Source organism: Pyxicephalus adspersus, chromosome 2, assembly GCF_032062135.1.
Source record: "Pyxicephalus adspersus chromosome 2, UCB_Pads_2.0, whole genome shotgun sequence".
Lineage (NCBI taxonomy): Eukaryota > Metazoa > Chordata > Amphibia > Anura > Pyxicephalidae > Pyxicephalus > Pyxicephalus adspersus.
The window spans coordinates 158417171-158426919 of record NC_092859.1 but is presented as its reverse complement, the minus strand read 5'-3'; the positions used below and the strand labels follow the sequence as shown (position 1 = coordinate 158426919).

The window sequence follows — 9749 nt, the reverse complement described above, 5'->3', positions numbered from 1 at the left end:
TTACTGCTTACCTGTAAAACCTAATAAATGAATGTTAGGAAAAAAAGGAGCTATTCCCATTGGTCAGCATTCTCTTAGTAACTGGGAAAATATATCCTGTGTTTTATGAGATGTATTTGCTATTTCCATCATATTCAGTAAACCATTTTGGGTGAAATATAGAAGATCCTCAGATCAGGCCATGGGATGCCTGTGGACATCCTTCTGTACCAAGAAATGGAGATAGTAAATTGCAAGCTTGAGTAGAGATTTCGGATGAAGTCAAGCAGATGGAAGGGGAGTGCAGTGTGCAGATGGCCCTGCTGTGGATACTTGTTGTGATCTTCCATAGTCCAGTGCTACATTTCACACCATTTAAAAGGAAAAGAAAATACCTACTGTACAAAGGTATGGGCAATATGGAACCAGTGCAAAATGCAAACTTTGTTATTTTAAAATGTAAGATATTAATTGCCAGGGACAGGAATACAAATATATGGGTAAGCAGGCTGGTGTAGGTCAATATTATTATTATTATTAATAATAAACAGGATTTATATACAGTAGCGGCAACATATTACGCAGCGCTGTACATTAAATAGGGGTTGTAAATGACAGACAGATGCAGACAGTGACACAGGAGGAGGAAAGGACCCTACTCCGAAGAGCTTACAATCTAGTAAAAGTATCGCACAATAGGAGGGGTATATTGAATGGTGGGAAGTAGTAGGATTTTAAAAGACTGAAGAAGACAGGTAAGCAAGTTTGAAAAGATGGGTTTTAAGGGCTCTTTTAAAGGAGCAGAAAGTAGATGAAAGCCGAATAGGACGTGATAGACCATTCCAGGGAGCTGGGGCAGCTCTAGAAAAGTCTTGGAGCCGTGCGTGTGATGAGGTTACGAGTGAGGAAGTCATTAGTAGGTCATTGGTGGAGCGAAGAGAACGGATGTAGGGGATTTTTCTACCAGGTCAGAAAGGTAAGTGGGACACAATTCTCACTAGTTTTTTAGACATGGGTTTCTAAAAGTTGGGATTTTTGAATGAAGTGGAAAAGCAGCATAAAATAGGAAGGATGGAGCCCCTTAATGTTGAAAAAGTATGTAAAGTGGAGTTTTATATAGCAGTCTTGAACTCTGCTTTCCCTTCCATTGTTGTGAGCAGGAAACTCCTGTCAAGCTGTGAACAGGAATGAGTTGAATGAACGCTGTGCCATGCATGAGCAGAATCTTGAGGATTTTGGGCAAAGTCTGTACATTGCCTGGCAGGCTGCACATATAGAAGGAGCAGGTTATGACCTATTGTGAATGTAGAAGCAAAAAAAATTTTTTACTGAAATACATGTTTAATCTGTTGTAGCTGACAAATGATTTGACACCCTAACTTTAAAAACACCTAGGTCAGTGACCTTACCGTTTCAACAAATCAAAATGGGGCATATAGACACTTTGGTGTTGTTGGATTTTAAGCATCTTAAAATATGACAATAATAGAGGTTCCACTAATGTAATAATTTAAAAAAAACAAACATAGGAAGGAAAATATATGTGTGCCCCAAAAAAACACCAGTAGTTTAGGAACAATTATTGTTTCATATTCAAAAAACGAAACTTACATACTGATTAAAAAACATTTAATAAACACACAATTATCTTTGAGGAGATTTACAGCGTCTTTCTTTTGGGAAGATCCTCCATGTACCTGATGAATGGTGTTTTGTGTTTGGGGCTGCTTTTTATGTACAGAAGGATAAATTGACCTATGCCTTTTCTTTTAGGAAGTCTGCCTACATATAAGGCTTCGGACAATTCGCCTGAATAAAATTAAAGACATAAGTTTACCTGGATGGAAGATTGAGATGTGTATTTTCAACTCCCATTGAGTATGTACTTCAATTGGACAGAGGAAGCTTTTTTCTGTGAAACGCGTCACCCATTTGAAATATGATGAAGGGATACTTTATATATTTGAACCATCCAAAATCAAATTTTTAAGATTTGTGATTGTAAGGTATTTAAATAAATATTGGGTATTCTTTTAATGTTTTTGGAATAATTAATAAAATTTTGTATGTTTTTTATCAGTATATAAGTTTTGGATTTTGAATATGAAATAATAATTGTTCCTAAACTACTGATGTTTTCTTGGGGCATACATATATTTTCCTCCCTATGTTTGATATTTACCTTTATTGTTTTCATCGTATTTAAGAAATAACCTACCCCAACCCCCAAATGGATAAAGAAGGATCTCAACTACTTAAAATTAACCTATGCTTTGGCTTTATAGGATGATGGAACAAATTAGCTGCAGTGTTCTCCCCAGCCACTTTTAGCCGGTGGAACCTCCCAGTACTTTTTGGTGACCACCTGACCTGCTTTTGGGTGGTTTCTAAAAAGTTGGGTCACAATACAGGGCCACCACCCACCTACAGCTTCTTCCCACCCAGCCTAAAAAACTTCTGTGGGGAATACTGAGCTGGATAGCGTTCATGGTTAGAAAAGCCTACACTTACCTTTCACAATGCATTTCCCCAGCACCGCCCTGAGAAAAAACAATACTCCGGCCTCTGGTTAGCACTCCGGCCTTTGCAGCGCTGGGTCCCAGGTTGGAATCTCAGCCAGGACTCTATCTGCATGCAGTTAGCAGGGTCTCCCCGTGTTTGCATGGGTTTCCTCCCAGCGCTGCATAATGTGTCGGCGCTAAATAAATAATGTATAATAATAATAATCTGCCCATTCTTATGCTCTTTACTTTTCAGTGATCAGTGCCTAAAGCTAGGTACACGTTTGCAATAATTATCGTTAGAAAGTGAACGACTATTATGCACGATTATTTTGAATGATCGTATTGTGCACAATTCTGTACATGCTGTAACGATACGATCGTTCAAATATAATCCACTAGTAGAGTACACACTTTAGATACGATCGTTTGAACGATGCAGGAAGTAACGGAGAGGAGAAAGTGTACTGCAGAAACATCCACGATCACTGAACGACCGTACACATAATAGATAGCGAACATTCTTCGCTCAATCAGATCCGCCGGGATGGTCGTTCGTTTCCAGTGACAATCCTTGTTCGTCTGCGTCATTGTCAGTCGTTGTGCACTAATTTTGTTTACGATTATCGGACGATCGGTCGTTAGTCGTTCGTTTCCAAGGATAATTATTGCAAGTGTGTGTACGCAGCTTTAGTTGCCGAGTCCAGATCAAAGGAAGTGGGAAGTCTAATAGCCCTTTGTAAGCTTTATCTCAACCTTTGGTCAAAAAGCCTTTCTTGGGTCCTAAACAGTTAGTATTTGGAATGCGGCATTTTGTTTTTGTTCATGTGATGTGTTTGGAATCTTTGGTCAAATCTTACACAGCAGTGGAGAATTCACCCCCTGGATCAGTAAAATTATAAACATTTGGCTGGTGGCCCTACTCCTGAATTCAGACCTCAAACAAGCACTACCAAGTAAATGATTGCCCCTTCCAGTCTCTATTTGCTTCAGGATGTGATAGAATGCAGAGATCTGCAAAGGAGGTCAGTGTTGGATAAATGCAAAACTGGGAAATGTATTGTGCACCTTTAGCAACATTTTGTGATGATTCATAGGATTTTTTCGTTTTTGCCTTCCAGGCTAAGAATTCCCAGTCTGTCCAAGTTCAGGAATGCGTGGAAGGTGAGTATTATCATGCCAGCTGTCATAAAAATATACTGCTGAACCCTCCATCAAATGCAGTTCAGCAGTACAAGTTGTCACTTGTAAGTTAACATGCTCTCCTCCACAATATTTTAGGAATGCTGCAGCCAGACTTATCCATCCTGCTCACCTACCTACCCAACACACAGCCTTCCCACCTACCTACCCTACACACAGCCTTCCCACCTACCTACCCTACACACAGCCTTCCCACCTACCTACCCACCCACCTACCTACCCCATACACAGCCTTCCCACAACTCCTCTTATGCTGCCTTTCTTTGTAGATTTCTTCATTGGCTTCCATTTCACCTGAGAATCAAATTAAAGCTTCTGTGCTTTTCTTTCAAATCCCTCCACAGCTATTGTCCCACTTACCTTTCTGACCTGATAGAAAAATCCCCCCCTAGCCGCTATCTTCGCTCCTCCAATGACCTACTAATGACCTTAACCTTATCACACGCACGGCTCCAAGACTTTTCTAGAGCTGCCCCGACTCTCTGGAATGGTCTCCTCATCCTATTCGACTTGCTCCTACTTTCTGCTCATTTAAAAGAGCGCTCAAAACCCAACGCTTCACCCTCACCTACCCGTCTTCTTCTGTCTCCTAAACCCTCACTACTTCCCATTATTTCATATCCCCCTCCTATTGTGTGATACTTCCGCCACCTCCTAGATTGTAAGCTCTTTGGGGCAGGGTCCTCTCCTCCTTCTGTGTCACTGTCTGTATCTGCCTGTCATTTGCAACCCCTATTTAATGTACAGCACTGCATAATATGTTGGAGATATAAAAATCCTGTTTAATGATAAAAATAATAATGTTCTGCTTCTGAACATATTCTACAACATATTCTTTAGTATGCTGCTTCTTCACCTCTTAGATTGTAAGCTCTCTGGGGCAGGGTCCTCTCCTCCTCCTGTCTGTATCTGTCTGTCATTTACTAAACCTATTTATTGTATGGCACTGCGTAATATGTTGGTGCTATATATATCCTGTTTAGTTATAATAATAATTAACAAAGTGTGCTTCCTTATACTGAACTCCTCACAACATGGGCTGTCTCATTTATAAAAGTGGGGCCGTGATCAAGGATGGTTTAAGACCAAATGAGACCCTGAGCAAATATAAAGTGGGGTTCCCAATGCATTCCCGATCCTACACCCCCTGCGCTTTTATTAAATGGAACCCTGCGCATTTGCCCAATTTTGCTAACCTAATGCTGCTTTATCAATAAAACTGAGAACTCGGTGACTGCAGAATAGTAAAGTCACATGACCAGGGTATACTTCTTTTTTTTTTTACACCTCTGGTTGTTTATTTTCATTTTGCTGGGTTCAGGGTCTCAAATCTGGCACAGTGTCGAGCACACTGATAAGTCACGTTGCTGTGCATTGTAAATGTACGCTGTTTTTTTTAGCGGCGGTATGGCTGCACTGCAGCTTTTTAAATGATCTCCTTATGTGCAGGTTGGCATGGTGAATATCAATAGTGTAAGGTAAAAAAAATGAATTCCATACAACTTAAACATCAGAAGTGTTGGTAAAAATACATTTTTCTCCCCAGTTTAAGTGCAATCTAAGCTTTCCAACAAATGTGACAGCAACAGCGGGTGAGATAAATGCCGCCAGGTGTCTGTACAATGGCTGCCTTTTATTCACGTGTTGTTTTTTTCATTTTCTTTTAGCTATTACCGCACCTGCTCAAGCATGTCACTTCTGCTGGACGGCTTGTTCTGCGTCTACAAATGGAGAAGAAAAACAATATTACACACGCATGCAGTATACATAAACCTCGTTACAAATGTTTAAAGCACACCATGATTATGCGAGCTATAATTATCAGGCATACTGTTATTCCAAAGAAAGAATGGAAAGGAAGCTGCGGTTTTGTAGGCAATCATCACTTGTATTGGTGTATAAAAGATCCATGCAAACATAATCAAACAATTGTGGTTACAAAGAAAAAAGTGCAAAAGGTCATCCCAATTAAATATTCATAGGGAAAGAAGACCAAATGACTACAAAATAGATCCCTAAGCTTATATAGACAGGTTGTGGTCAAATAGCATTCAAAATTCTCAACGCGTTTCGCCATGTGGCTTCCTCAGGATAGACATATCTAGAGGGTGTATGTAAGTGGCAGCAGGGAGAAGTGATCAAGCGCTGCTACTGAGAGGGAAGATCAAGACCAACAATACACCCTATTGATATGTTTTTTGACTATTAACGTTTGACCACAACCTATATAAGCTTAGGGATCTATTTTGTATAGTCATTTGGTCTTCTCTGCAGCGACCATCGCAACATCAACTGTTCTGCAATGCACCACCTATAATACCAACACCGCAATATGCGCTGCAAACACACAATGGGGGAATTCTATCTAATTATAGAAGGAGGTCAGAAAATCATTATTATTATTAATATTATTATTATTATTAATAATAATAAACAGGATTTATATAGCGCCAACATATTACGCAGCACTGTACATTAAATAGGGGGTGCAAATGACAGACAGTGACACAGAAGGGGAGGTCCCTGCCCCAAAGAGCTTACAATCTAAGAGGTGGGGGAAGTTTCAAACAATAGGAGGGGATATGGAATGGTGGGTAAGTAGTGAGGGGTTTAGGACACAGAAGAAGATGGGTAGGGAAGTTTGAAAAAAAAACAAAAAAAGGGTTTTGAGTGTTCTTTTAAATGAGCAGAAAGTAGGAGCAAGCTGAATAGGACGAAGAAGACCATTCCAGAGAGTTGGAGCAGCTCTAGAAAAGTCTTGGAGCCGTGTGTGTGATGAGGTTATGAGTGAGGAAGTCATTATTAGGGAGGAGGATTAGAGGAGTGAAGAGAGTGGCTGGGGGGGGGGGGTACTTTTCTAGCTACAAAGAGTTACAAAGAAAAAAGTGCAAAAGGTCATCCCCATTAAATATTCATGGGGAAAGAGGACCAAATGACTACAAAATAATTCCCTAAGCTTATAAAGACAGGTTGTGGTCAAATAGCATTCAAAATTCCCAATGCGTTTCGCCATGTGGCTTCCTCAGGATAGACATATCAAGAGGGTGTATGTAAGTGGCAGCAGAGAGAAGTGATCAAGCGCTGCTACTGAGGGAAGATCAAGACCAACAATACACCCTATTGATATGTTTTTTGACGAATAACGTTTGACCACAACCTATATAAGCTTAGGGATCTATTTTGTAGTCATTTGGTCTTCTTTCCCCCTGAATATTTAATGGGGATGACCTCTTGCACTTTATTTTTTGTCATTGTTTGATTATGTTTGATTGTCATTGTTTGATGATGTTTGCATTGATTTTTTGAACACCAATATAAGTGATTGTTGCCTACAAAATCCCAGCTTCCTTTCCATTCTTTCCTTGGAATAACCATTTGCTTGAATAGTCATTTTGGGGTGGCAATACATTAAGCAGAACTAAACTAAAAAATAAAAAACTCATACCTTTAATCCTGCAGATCCCTCGATGGTGCTGGTCCTTCTCGCGTCCTCCTGGAATTCCTCTTTGTTCCAGCGCTCCATGTGCCGCCATATTCATTCTTCTCTTCCATCTTCTTGTCTTCTTTGCATGTCACTCGATCTGCCACTGCACAGGTGTAAGATCAGGTGACGTACTCGCTGTAAAGGGGGAAAAAGAGATCCGATCTCACTGCTCTTGCAATGATGCTGGACATCCTCCATGCAGGAAATAAAGCGGGATCTGACTTGCTGCAGCTTGTATAGCACATTGTGAGAAGCCCACAGTGTGCAGTTAAAATCAGACTTAGCAATATGAGTGCAGGAGAAAAGCCGGTACAACTGTGCAAGACTGAAGTTAAGTTAAGTAATTAAGGATTCATTTATTACATTCTATGTTCTGAAACAGTTGCTATCTGGTGCAAATAATGTTCTATCATGACATCTGTCCCATGTTGGGTTTTGAGAGATCTTTTAAATTTGCAGAAAGTAGGAGCAAGCCGAATAGGAAGAGGAGACCATTCCAGAGAGTTGGGGCAGCTCTAGAAAATTAATCTGGTAAAAATGTGGGGTAACCTCTGTACACACGTCAGGGCTCTTTTAAATGTACAGCAAGTAGGAGCCCTGCCCCTCCAATGTACACACTGACAGCATTGCAGCAGGTAAAGACTTTTAATTTCCCCTTGGCTACCTCGTCTGGTGGATTGATTACCCGTGTATGACCTCTGGCTCTTTATTATAGACTTGTCTCTTGGAATCCTTTGTACTGCATTACTAGCAGGCTCCGGGTCCCCTGCCAGATGCCACCCCTTGCATGCAGAGGTCCTGGGGGCAATTGTGTGCTGGGACAGCTCATCTACCTTCCTGAGGCTGAGTGGGGGTTTGCCATAGGTGAGGAGTGCGCCATTAGATTGGGGTACTGGTGTCTGGCGTGCACTGGTGCTGGACCAGGGCCTTACACAGATAGGGGCATCTGTATTAAGAATGGGTCATGTTCCAATAGCCAGAAAACCAGTTTACACAGGGAGATGGACTAGTGAAACGAAACTCTGTGCAAGGTTGGTCCTTTTGGCAAAATTCCCATCTAAATGTGCTCCCCTACAGCCATGGTCATGTGATGCTCCAGTCATAGGACTCCAGTTTTCTCTTTTCTTCAGTATAGAGGAGGTCGGGGTCTTTTCCGAGTTTCTATGTCACTGCCTGCATGACATGGACACTTGCTATTGGCTGTCCGGCGGTGGGGTCCCCTCAGGATCCAGAAGAGAAGTCTGCGGCTGTGGTGTTATTGTGAGATATCATCAGATGTCAATGCTGCATTAGTGGTCTCCTGCACCTATAGCATAGCACAGATGTAAGTAAATCATAATTCATAAGATATGAAAAGAACAAACACGTGCAGGATGAGTTACAGGGAATTGAAAGGCTAGCAAGTGCTTAATATTTGCCTGGAGATGGGCTCTGAATTGTAGCACAAGGACTTATACACACAAATATTTCTTTCTTGTCTCTGATCTGTGTTTGGAAGGATTTAGAACGCAATGTTTTAGTGATGAATTGGATCAGAAGCAATGAATTTTCTTTGAATCTGGCAGCTATGTTCACAAACCCTAAAGCTTTTCTTTTTATTTGCAAACCATCACAGAAGGATTCTTCTTTCACCTGACCTACATTCACACATCTTTAATTTAATTATTCATGTACAGTAAAAGAGAACAATTTCTATAAGCTAAGAATAAAATGTAAGGCTTATTACATACCAGAAATTTTATGCTTGAACAATCTGTCCGCTCGCTTTACCGATGCTTGGTCACCGATCTCAATACACGGCACACATGTGTACCCCATTCTGCCCTTTTCATAGGTAGAGGAGAAAATGGGGCAAACTAGAGAACCACGCTGCTCCCAAGCTTGCTTGATTGTGTGTACACACAAAATGACTTTGTAGTCCCAATTGATATGTAGCAACACGATCAATAATGACAACTAATTGAGGACCAAAAAAATCTGACAGCCCTGCAACCTGCAAATCACATATTGACAACACTTCCACCTGCACACACTGACAGCAATGTAGCCTGCGCACACTGATAGCACTGCAACCTACTCACATGTAACACTCACAGCACTGCAGCTTGCATACAATAGTACGCACATACTCGAGTCCGGACCGCGGTAATCCGCGATCGCTGGCCGCGCGTACTTTCGCACTTCCAGCGATCGCGGATTTCAATGATGAATCAGGGGCACTGACAGAACAGACACTTGTGCGCTCTGACTGCATTGCAACCTGCACACATGACAGCGCTGCTACCTGCACATGCTGACAGCATTGCAACCTGCACACACAACAGTGCTGTCACCTGCACACACAACAATGCTGTCACCTGCACACTGACAGCACTGCAACCTGCACACACTGCCAGCATTGCAACTTTCACACACTGGCAGCACTGCAACCTGCACACACTGACAGCATTGCAGCTTGCACAGACCCTCACCCTGATTGTCCAGTCACTACCAGCGTCGCATAATTTAGCCTCAGTGTTCCCAATGTGTTTCCCATCCTCAGGGTGCAATTCACATTCTCTAGAGATGTGTTACTCATTTCC

The 9749-nt window shown here is 41.5% G+C and overlaps 1 long non-coding RNA gene across 1 annotated transcript in view; it reads left to right on the top strand.

The window, feature by feature from the left end:
• The window catches only part of LOC140324770 (uncharacterized), a 4164-nt gene extending 2098 nt beyond the window's left edge, over window positions 1-2066 (top strand). The window contains exon 2 of the long non-coding RNA XR_011919569.1: window positions 1753-2066. This is a non-coding gene — a long non-coding RNA (uncharacterized lncRNA). The remainder of the gene's footprint in view (window positions 1-1752) is intronic.
• The last annotated feature ends 7683 nt before the right edge of the window (window positions 2067-9749 follow it).